The sequence below is a fragment of the Macaca nemestrina genome, chromosome 6 (assembly GCF_043159975.1).
Source record: "Macaca nemestrina isolate mMacNem1 chromosome 6, mMacNem.hap1, whole genome shotgun sequence".
Taxonomy (NCBI): domain Eukaryota; kingdom Metazoa; phylum Chordata; class Mammalia; order Primates; family Cercopithecidae; genus Macaca; species Macaca nemestrina.
Genome location: NC_092130.1, coordinates 23,668,251 through 23,680,266, shown reverse-complemented (window position 1 = coordinate 23,680,266; position 12,016 = coordinate 23,668,251). Strand labels below are relative to the sequence as shown.

Genomic DNA, 12,016 nt, shown 5'->3' with positions numbered 1-12,016 from the left:
TAAAAAGCAATATGATTTTTTGATTTTTTTTCATCAGGAAGCTGCCAAGTCAAATGACTTTATACAGCTTCTTTTTCTTACGTGGCAAGAGTTATATTTGAGGGGAACTTAAATATCCAAGTTTTAATAAAGTGAGACTTTAATATTTTAATTTAGATTTTTTGTTACCTCTCTTACTATGAGTGGGAGACCATTTTCATGGGTCTCTTGTATTTCTAATGTCTTGTGAGAGAGGCATTAGCTGTCCTTTGCTTTAAACTCTCTTCTCAATGATGTTTAAATGGTGAACAGCTTTAAAATATATAGTGTCTCCCTCCAGAGCAGAGTGCAGCCATGCTTATTGCCCAGTGTAATGAAAATTAATATCTCCCTCCAGAGCAAAAGCCAGTAAAGTTACTGCCCATTAAAAAAGATTTGGTCTCCCTAAGCTCAGCGTTCTGCTCCTATAACATAAGCCATTGCATTTGTAGGCATCCATCTGGGCACATTTATGTTGACCCCCACCCATGGGATTCAGGCAAGGGAAATTGACTCTGACATGATGTTACTTGCAATGCTTGCCATGCTATCAGTAATAAAGTCCCTTGTTTCTGACCTGGAAGTCTCATGTCTCCTGCTAGCATCCATGAAACTGTGTCAGGCTACCTTGTTAGCTTGCAAGTAGGATGAAATCTTAGATTCTTCACAGTTATTGCTAACTATGAAAAACATACTTTTAAATACTGTTAAAACAAGAGAAAATAAAACAGATTTAGAATCTATAGTGGGTGATTCTGGAACATAAAACATATGCCTCAGAGTTTGCCCATACTTTTCTTTTTCTTTCTTTTTTTTTTTTTTCTTTTTTACTTAAGCTATCCCTCTGCCTGGAATTTCCTTCCTACCACACGTTTATCTAAGTCATTCAACACTGGCATTTGGAAAGCTTTTTGGATAGCATTACTTTTAACATGCATTTTAAAGATCAATGGCTCATGATGTGAAAACTGATTGAAGTAAAGGGATTTATCCTTAGTTACAATTTTATACCATGCTAGGCAACACTTTTACTAAGAAATGAATCATTTATTCTTTTACTTGAACATTTATTATGTACCTAGCTTGTGCCAGGTAGTGTGTTGAACCTTGAGGATACAGAGATAAGAAATTCTCCATTTAATGAAGCCCAGGAGTAAATGAATATTATTAAATAACAAGATAATTATGTGACAAGTTCTATGACAATAGATCTTATAATTTTCTCCCACTGTGTATTAATGCCTTGCAGAGAGCAAGAGGTGGAGTCCCACGAACCATGGCTTTGAGCTGCTTTTGTGGCTCAGTGTGTAATGATGTGGTAGCCTATGACTTTTAACCTGCCACACCTTCTTGTTTCATCGTCATATACCACTGAGGGAGGAATGAACCACCATATAGACACATTATCAGTGAGAACTCTGGTTGCAAGTGAAGGAACACTGAAATTGAGTGGACTCTTAAAAGGGTGGTGGAAGGTAACATTTGGCTGACATCACTGAAATGTGATGTGAGAAGCAAATATTTTGATACGAATGTCCAAACGTGAAATGTCCAGACACTTTTGGATTCAGGCATTTAAATGATGTAATTGAAATTCCACTTTACTCTTTCCTTTCCCAAGTTCTGTTTTCCCTCCTGTGACTTCCATTCTCAGGAAGGCTCTTGCATAGTTCTGTCTGTATGTCCACCAGGCTTCTATCCTATTCTTTCATTGATCTCTGAAAGAAAGAGAAATAATCTCAACAATTCCAGTAAAAATTCTGGTTACAAGTCCCAGTCACATGACTTGGATCACATGCTTATTCCTAAATAAATAAGCCAAGGGAGTCCAGTGCTCAGATTTGCCAAGGAAAGATCATGTGACTCTTCCTGGAGTTGGAGGGAAAAGTAGATCCATTCCAACCATGTAACCTGAACATGTGGAAGAGGTGGACCCCTACAGAAATTCAGTTTGCTATAGCTAAATGAATGGGAAATGAATAATGGGCAGGTAAAAACAACAGATGCCTATTTACCTAAAGATATTTTTATTCAAAATGTTCAAATTTAGAAATTATATATAAAAATATCTTGAAGTCACAAAATAAAATAGAAAAGTGGTTTATTCAAATATTTTAGTAAAGCAGGTATCAAGCAATGATTGACAGGATACAAAATGGTATCTTCATTTTATATTGCTTTAAATGTTGGTCTAAACTATATAATATCATTAAAATACAGTGAAAGATTAGCTGCACATTTTAACTCATTTTATTATTTTTTAAATTCAGCTAATAATACCTATAGGATGCCAATGTAGTTATGCTCAAAATACTACCATTCACTTTGTGGTAGCTTGCTTAGATTAAAAAGAAGAAGAAGAAATTCTGAAGTACTAGCTAACCTCAAAACCCTACCCAACTATTTTTTTCCCTATTAGCATCAACCCAAATCACCAAATCTGACGTGAAAGCTTGAGCTAGTATGGAAGAAGAGAAATGACATCTTAGTTCTTCCTCGAAGGTCTGTAATTTAGAACAATTCATGCATAATAATGATTCAGCAAACTTTTATTAAAAACTTCTCTATATAAGACACTGTTATAGGTATCCTTAATATGATAAAGTAAGTACTTTCTCAGATATTAAAGTTCTAATTTATAAATCAAGCCATCTTCTTTTTATTATAATTTTATAAGTAAATTGCTAAAGAAATTCACTTGTGATAATCGAAATAAGGATATCTTTGGCAAATTGTCCTGTTGCAAAATATATTTGCTACCCTTTCTGGGAGGAAATTTATACTGTCCTGCCCATGTCAGGGAATCATGTGATTTGCTTTGACCGATCAAGTACGAGCTTAAGTGGCACATGCAACTTCCAGCCAGAAACTTTAAGAGCCATTGCTTGGTTTTGCCATTTTCTCTCTTCCCCTCTGCTGGGATATCAGCAATTTTTTTCATATGTCATTGAAATACTGGGTCCTTATTATTACAACATAACAGCCTAAACTGGTGGATACAAATCCAAAGATTTTAGAAGATACTCTATCATCTTAAATGTGATTAGCCTTTTGATCTACAAATGGATAGCCCTTTTGCCACTCCCACCTGAAGGTCAGAGAGATATAGTCTGTACTGATTAAGAACTCAATGTCTTGGATATTGGTGATAAGCTGTGTGTGATTAGCTTGCATTGATTCTGCCTAGACATTGCATACATCTGAAAGAAGATGAGTTTGTCAGGACTCTGTGATCACAGGTATTGAATAGTCCCTTACTAATTTACTTCAGAGAACGCTAATATTTGATTTTGTGTCTTGGCCAGTCCTTTAATAGTGATGTGACTTACATCTTGTCCTTTGCTACATATTTTGTTTGTAGTTTCTTGTTTTCATTCGTGGTGAGTTCAAATATGTTTACTAAAATACTTCAATCAACCACCTGCTATAATCATATTCAATTTTGTAAGAAATTCTAAGGTTAAAGTCACTTGAAAGATAAATTTATACCCTTACTATTTTCTTGCTCATCTCTATGAAGGATAGAGAAGTTTAGCATATTATCTACCTTCTGGATATATAATTTCAAATTATATGTATCTATAGCAGGTACGAGTTCCAACCCATAAGGATGCATTTTTTTTAAAGACTTAAAAAATTCATGTAGAACACCCATTCTTCTAGATAGCATAAATTTATTATCAGTTAATTCAAGACATCACTGTCTTCTCATCTCACTCTGTTTATCTCAATGATGGTGGGAGTACTAATATCATGCAAGGCTTTTGGACAGAAAAAGTTGAGTCCTTGTCATTCTCTACCTACACTGTCACCTGCCACGATGCTTGTATTTCCCCTGATCTTTGATCATTGGTCTTTGATTATGATCAGGGTGTTGCTGTATCTCCTTAACCCCACCTTAAGACCCCACACTACATCCATTTTTGATGTCACATTTCTGCGACCGTTAGGTGGTGGGAAACATTTTGCTCCTTCCTATGCCATACTCAGAGGCACACTAAGTATGCCTCTGGGTATGAGCCTCCATCAGTTCTCTCTTCCAGGAAGCCATTTCTTCTTGAAATCTTGACACTTTGCTGGCCTTTCCTGGGAAGAGGGTGTTCCCTCAGCTCTCAGATTCCCCAAACTTACCCAGAGGAGTCAATAGTCTGCTCCTCCCTGCACTGGGAATTTTCAGGGAAACTGAGAATAGGGACTAAGGCCTATTCTCAGGAACTCCTTATTCTCTAAACTTTCCTCTGTTGTTCTAACGTATCCTTTATCTGCAGATTGTTGATTCAGTCTGGTATGTTACTCTGAGTCTTCCACTTATCTTTCAGAACCCATTGTTTATACCCTAATCCAGCCTTTTTGAGATGCAAAAGTCAAGAACTTGATGTCTTATTGACTTCATCCTTCTGTCATTTCTTACTTAAAGTAGTTTGCATAGAATATAGTATTTGTTACCTGAACAGGGGAAAGGTTACAGAATAACAGAAAGTAACATATGTTCCAAAAAGCACAACCACTTTTATATCAAAATATTATTCTATCACAGATGCATACATAAAAATGCATAGTCATAGATTAAGCAAAACTCGCAAACTTTGGGCTCTTGGCACAGCATGTTTTAATCAAAGGCCAGACATTTTTATATACAAATTAATATTTGTTTTCATTGGCCCTTCCATCTATTCCTGTCTGTATAGCAGGGTGGTGTTTTAGAGCGTATTAGAAATCTATGCCAACCAGCATGTCATGGAACACATTAACTGGCTTCATGCCTATTCTATTCAATAAAGTTATCTCTTTAGACTGATATCCTCTTCATCTATTGTAATTATTACTCTCAGTAAAGAGTGCTAGAATGTGCTTCAGTTTTACACATTTTAATGCATTATCAGAGCTTACTACCAGACCCAGTTTTTTCTCTTTTAATAAGGAAAGTTTCATGGTGATTCTAGACACTAAGCTCTTGAACTAACATGAAAGAAAACAACCAAAATGAACGAAATCAAATTAAGGATACAAGAAAATAGAAATAAATTTGAAATAATGTGTTCCTTGTTTATGAAAACTAGTCTCTATTTTTAAAAAAAACAATGAATTATTCCTTTCCTTTTAGGGATAATTATGAGAAAAATGTTAGAGTAGATCACTGGGCAAGCCATTAATAATGTAAATTGAATCAATAACGATAGACACTCATGACAGTGAAACTGAAAAATAACCTTGAAATGCCATTTTTCTTTTTTCCCAAATGAGAATTCTGTGTACCTGAAAAAAAACTGGATTAACGGTTTAAAAGAGGTACTGAGTTTGGCTCTGCTAGAAATAAGTAACTCACTTTATTTCTCTGAGCTGTATTTTCTTCAACAATAACTGAAGAGATTGGACTATGTCAGTGTTTCCCTAAGTATGGAGAACATACCACTGGTGTCACTCAGGATAATTTTAGGTCGTATATCAAATAACAGAGTGAGAGAGCCATTCTTTTTTGAATTCCACCATCCTGATCCTGATTAAACCAAGGATTAAGTATTGTGGTGCTAGTTTTGGGGTTACTTGGTGTTACTTGTTCTGTATTTTGAGGATGAGAACAGACTTTGAAATCAGAGCCTTTTGGTATGTAATAGCTTCTGGATAAAGCATTGTGTGTTTATTGTATTAATTTTTTGGTTATCTTCTTTGGGACAAGGGATGTTGATTTCCCATGTATGATAATAGAACAAAGCTGTCTTTAGTTTTAAGAAAAGCATTCATTAAAAAAAGAAAAAGAAAAAGAAAAAAAGGAAATGACAATGCAGGTAGAATGTCCATGACTAAATTTTTGATACTGCTGGAGAGGTGATCTCTAAGGACATTTCATGGAGTTCAATTTCATTTTGTTTTATTTTGGGTTTGGTCAAGGCAAAAGACAGCATTGTATAAGTTAAGTTGTCCCCCCTTTGGCTTATTAAGCAGAGTACACAGTGGTAAAATGAAGTTCAGAATATAAATTCAGAATATAAATAATACACATCTTCTGGAACATCAATCTTACTTGAAGACTTCAACAGCTGAATTCACAGACACATAACGAACATACAAACAGATGTATTGAGGAGTAGATGCTAAATTTATTTGAATTTGCAGGATAAAGCACTAGCCTTCAAATATATTGATTGTAAGTAGACTGAATTGAGCAAAGAGGAAGTGCACTATTTTGAAGGAGGGAATGTAAATACACTTGTGTGTGTGTGTGTGCATATGAGAGAGATTTCTGTGTGGTGAACTCACAGAAATGAAAACCCCAAAGAGATGTCAGATCCAGAGGTTTGTATACCATTTTTTAAAACAGCAGTAAATTCTTAGAGAAGTGACAAGACAAAGGAAGACCAAGAAAGAGGGTTTTGAGCCTATAGGGCAGTGAATTCTGGGAAGGTAAACATATGGGGAAGCTAATGGAAGACAGGGGTTATTTTAGCAGAGTTTGCTACATATATTCCTCTCCTCTTGGTACCATCCATCAACTAATAAGAGCCTAGAGTCTTGCTGAGAGCAGGTAGGGGGAACACCTTCACAAAGGGAAATTTATGCCCCTCTTTTAGACAAAAAAGGTGAAGATCGAGAGCTGCTTTCTGTGTCTGATGTTTCTCAGTTGCCTTCAACTCAAAACAATCCTTATGGCAGAGTGACATATTTTGGATGGCATATTCTGATCCCCTTCAAGAATAATATGCAGAGGTCATGAAGACCATCTGGTGCCAAAAATAATAGAAAGACTCTGAAATTACAGAGTATTTCCACTGTGAGCACAGAAGTGATCCAGTCATGAATACATCTTGGAGTTTGACCAAAAGGAGCAGGGTCTGAATAAGGTTAAATTGCTCCCACTCCCTCCCTTGTTCTCCTCCTCTCCATACTAACACTGTTGTAATGAGAGTAACTACATGCAAGTAAAGTACTTGCACAGAATCACAATGGCTTGAGGCCTAGTCAGCTCTACCTTGGGAGAAAATCTGGGAAGAAAATCAGGAAAAAAGGGTTTGTGCTGAAGACAAAAACTGAAGAGAACAAGGGCTGGAGGGAAGAATTCAGTGATATGAAAAGGATTAAAATAATCCTATACACTTGAGAGTGTCTGGGGAACTGGTTTTATATCCCTGCAAGCTACAACTTATATAAACAATGAATTATACTCTTGCACACTTGCTTTTGCTCCTTTCTTTGACCCATTAGTAATACTGCCAGGAAAGAAACTTGGGTTTGAAAAGAGCAGAAATTCATTCTCCAGGTGATTTGTGTTGTGTGCTTAGAATAGAGCAGTTGCAACTTCTTGATGCTTATGTTCCTGCTGCCCTCCACCCTCTTCCGCCCCCTACTCTGGGGAAATCGGAAGGGAATCAAGAAGAAAAGCATACTGCATCTGTAAATTCCAACTTCACAGTCTTCTAGTCATAAAGGACTTTTGATAGAAGAGTTTGAGAAGCACTGAGAAAGGGACCAGGCTTAGGAAGTCTTAAAGCCCTTGTTTAGCATTGTAGCTGTGGGATCTTGGGAGGGTTTTCTTGCATCCTGAACCCCCGCTTTCCTTATTAGTCTTATCCACCAAAGGTTGCAGGAGATATTCAATGCCTGATAGAATAGTGGTAGACAAAAAGGAAAGCTAGGAGCTTTTTAAAAATTCAGAAAATGCATAAATTTATACATAAACCAAAGCTTGATGGAGAAGAGGTGCTCAGTAAATACTTGGTGAATGACTGGATGCCAGTGCCAATTCTGACACTCTCAGAAAAACCAACCAAAATGTGCCTCTTTCAGAAAACAATATTTTGATACCCTGGGGCAGTATTACTTGTTTACACCAGGTACTTTGAAAAATACTTCCACTTTTCAAACCCAGAGCAACATTCTGATGTGTGCTATGAAAAAGCCAAACTCTGCAAAATATTTGAAGAGATTTATGCTGAGCCAAATGTGAGGACTATGACCCATAACACAGCCCCAGGCAGTCCTGAGAACATGTTCCCAAGGTGGTTGGGTTATGGCTTGGTTTTACACATTTTAGAGAGACATAAGACATTAATACATGTAAGATGTGCAATTGGTTTGATCTGGGAAGGCAGGACAACTCAAAGCGGGTAAAGGTGGATTCAAAGATGTTCTGATTGGCAGTTGGTTAAGAGAGTTGTTATCTAAATATCTGGAGTCAATACAAGGAGTATCTTGGTTTAGATAAGGGACTGTGAAGACCAAAGTTCTTACTATGTAGATGAAGTCTCATAGGTGGTCATCTTTAGAGGCAATAGATGGCAAATGTTTTCACTGCAGACCTTCAAAAGGTGCCGGATTCTCAGCTAATCTCTTCAAGATCAGAAAAAGACCTGGAAAGGGAAGAAGATTCTCTACAGAATGTAAATTTACTCCATAAGAGACAGCCTTGCAGGGCCATTTCAAATTATGTCAAAGAAATATATTTTGGTGTAAAATACTTTTCTTTCTTTCAGGACCTGCTATTTGTCATGTGATACGATACTAGAGTCAGGTTAGAATTTGGTATCTTATTGCCACAAAGGGTCTGTTTGGTCAGTCTTAAGATCTCTGTTTTAATGTTAATACTGGTCAGTTGTCCCTGAATTACTAAGGGAGAAGCATCTAATGAGGCAAGTTTGATGTCCCCTTCCTATCACGGCCTGAACCAGTGTTTCAGGGTTTTTTGGGATCCCCTTGGTCAAGAGGAGGGGTCCATTCAGTCTTTTGGGGGACTTAGAATCTTATTTTTGGTTTGCAGGTGCTTTACAGTGTTTGCCCCATAGAGGCAGAGTTCTAGAATTTCCTACTTTAGTAACATTTAGTAAACATTGTGTGTCCACACAGTCACCATTGAGATAGCATTGATGGCTTACTACTAAGTTCCTGCAAATGTATCTCTCAATATATTCCTTAGAGAGCAAGCACAGATAAGAAGGAAAGTGAAGATGGGTAAAAACTAACTTTTTGATGCAAGCATTCCTGGCACCCTTCAGTATCAACATAAGTATTTTTAATCAATTGTATTTTGCCAGAGGATGGGCCTCTGTTAGGAGTAGTAATTGCTGTACTTCACTTCTTGCCGTGACTTCAGGGAAAGGTTGACCCCAGGCACTGACCTGAGTTTATTTAGTGAGAGCCCTGAGGGCTTTCATCTAGTACAATTTTTGAAGTCAGCTTTTATATTTTGTTGACTTTCTGAAATTCTCTAAAGCAAAATACATCTCTCTGTAGAGGTGTTATAGGAAAAGGGTACTGATCCAGACCCAAAGAGAGGGTTCTTGGATCTCATGCAAGAAAGAATTCGGGGCAAGTCCATAGATTAAAGTGAAAGCAAGTTTATTAAGAAAGTAGAGGGATAAAAGAATGGCTACTCCATAGACAGAGCAGCCCTGAGGACTGCTGGTTTTTATGGTTATTTCTTGATTATATGCTTAACAAGGGGTGGATTATTCATGCCTCCCCTTTTTAGACCACATAAGGCTAACTTTCTGATGTTGCCATGGCATTTGTAAACTATCATAGTTCTGGCTGGAGTGTAGCAGTGAGGACAACCAGAGGTCACTTTCGTTGCCATCTTGGTTTTGGTGGGTTGTGGCCGACTTCTTTATTAGCAAGGTCTTTATGGCCTCTATCTTGTGCCGACCTCCCATCTCATTCTGTGACTTAGAATGTCTTAATCATCTGAGACCAGATCTCAGCCTGATTTTATCCAGCCCCTATTCAGGATGGAGTTGCTCTGGTTTAAATGCCTCAGACAGAGACATGACAGCCTAATATATTTCTCTGGCAAGTGGTTCCAGGATGGGGTGAGGTATGCTGCAGGCTTGGCAGATCTTTGGAAAACATGTTCAAATGAGCTGTTGGTATAGAGAGTGTTGTGGCACTCACAGAACACTGTCTTCATTTTATGAAGTCATATTCAAAAAATTAAACTTTATTTTCCTAGCCAAGGTAATGTTAGCATTTAACTATAGCAATCGACTTTTTCTATTAGGTAGGAACTGTTGTTTGCAAATATTAGAAACTAGACAGATGTGTGTTAAGAAAAAGTAGAGAGAAATATATCAGCTTGCCAGGTTTCTCACAGAATCCAGTTTCTCAGGAAACACTAGAGGCAAGGTCTGGACTCGACTCCAGCTCCTCTTTCTGCTCCCTAGTTCACGCAGCAGAACAAACCTGGGTCTTTGTGGTACACACCAAGTCCTTGTGCTCCTCCCTGCCCTTGGCTGTGCTCCACCCTTGGACTTGTGTGCCATTCCACAGACCCCTCTTCCTTCAGAGCAGCATTCCCCAACCCCTTTTCCAGGAGAGCCTGGCTTCCCACCCACTAGCTATCTATCAATCACCTCACTTTTCCTATCATTGCACTTAAACCAATGGGAAACTGATGTGTTTACGTGTTATCTATTCCCCATACTTGAATGTAAGCTTCATGAGAAGCTTATTCACATCTCTTCTCATCATCTAGAGAGACAAATGCTTCTCACATGGTAGGTTCTGAATAAATATTGACTGAATTAATATATAAATACAGGTTCAGCTATGAGGGACCCACCAATCAACTTTCCTATCAGGTAGAAATCACCTATGATTAGGGGTAACCGGGCAGGTACAGGAGACTATTATGAGTGAGGAGATACTCCCTAAAATGTCCACTACCACTTGGCTAGGTCGGACAGACCAGAATTTCCTTCCCTACCCACCAATGAATGTTTGATAATTTGAGTTTTAAAATAAACTGACAACAGTTAACAGGAAAAAAAGGTATACACATTTATTAACACATGTATGGACATGGGAGTTATACACAAAGAATGAGACTCAGAAGAAGGGCTTAGATGACTGAAGTTTTTATACTATCCTGGCAGGACAGGAAGAATAGGGACTTTGAACATGTCAGGAGGGGCTTATGGGAGGGAGAAAAGAGGAAAGGCCTGGGAGTGAAGGGGTCCTGTTAGGCAGAGGAAACCTCTCAGGTAGCAGCTCTCAGAAGGAATAGACGGGAGTTTGTGGTAAAAGCTTCTCTATCAGAATCTTATATTGTCAGACTTCAGCCTCCTTTTCCTGTGAGTTAATCTTTCCTAGATCCAGATAAGAGGTCCTCAGAGAAAGTCTGTTTGCATCTGTTGTTTACTTCATTTTACTAATGTGGATTTCCTCTCCAGATGCAAATCTCCCCAGCAAAAGGGCAGCTTTTCAAGGCTGTTTTTGTGATCTGCAGCCCCTCGGAATAGGCATCTCAAAATATGCCAAAGGAGTTGAGATATTCTGGTTTCTTTCAGCTATGTTAGCCGACTTCTAGTGTTTTCCCAACTAAACAAGGAGATATGTATTACACAGTGGCCTTGCCTTTGAGCTACTTAATCCTAATCCCTTCACCAATCCAATCAGCGATTCCACCAACTCAAAGAGCTAATTGTGCCATTCATAGAGGATCCTGGTGTGAGTCCCAGTTATGTCAAATAAATGCTCTAGTTTCCTATTCACTCCAACATACGTGAAAGGAATTGCAAATTATAAGTTTGAGATTCATATTTATAGTTGACCCTCATTATTCACAAATTCCATACTTGTGAATTTGCCTCTTTCTGAACTTTATTTGTAACCCAGAATCAACATTCACTGTGTTTACACATTTATTTATGGACATGTGTAGAGCAGTAAGAAATTGGAGTCATCCAACATACGTACTCCCAGCTGAGGTAGAACCAGGTGATGTTCTGCCACCTTGTTTCAGCTCTTATCGTAAACAAGCATCTTTCTTCGTGGTCTATTGATTGCCACATTTTTTGCACTTTTGTCCTTTGATTTTGCTGTTTAAAATCGCCCCCAACTATAGTCCTGAAGTGCTGTCCAGTGTTTTTAAGCATAGGAAGGCTGACATGTGCCTTATAGAGAAAATATGTGTTAAATAAGCTTCATCAAACATGAGGTACAGTCCTGTTGGCTATGAGATCAATATTAATGAATCAATACTATTTATTAAAGTGTCTTTAAACAGAAA

General features: G+C 37.8%; 1 protein-coding gene across 10 annotated transcripts in view; it reads left to right on the top strand.

The window, feature by feature from the left end:
* The window catches only part of LOC105482381 (sarcoglycan delta), a 1,038,167-nt gene that overhangs the window by 984,017 nt on the left and 42,134 nt on the right, over nt 1-12,016 (top strand). The window lies entirely within an intron of this gene.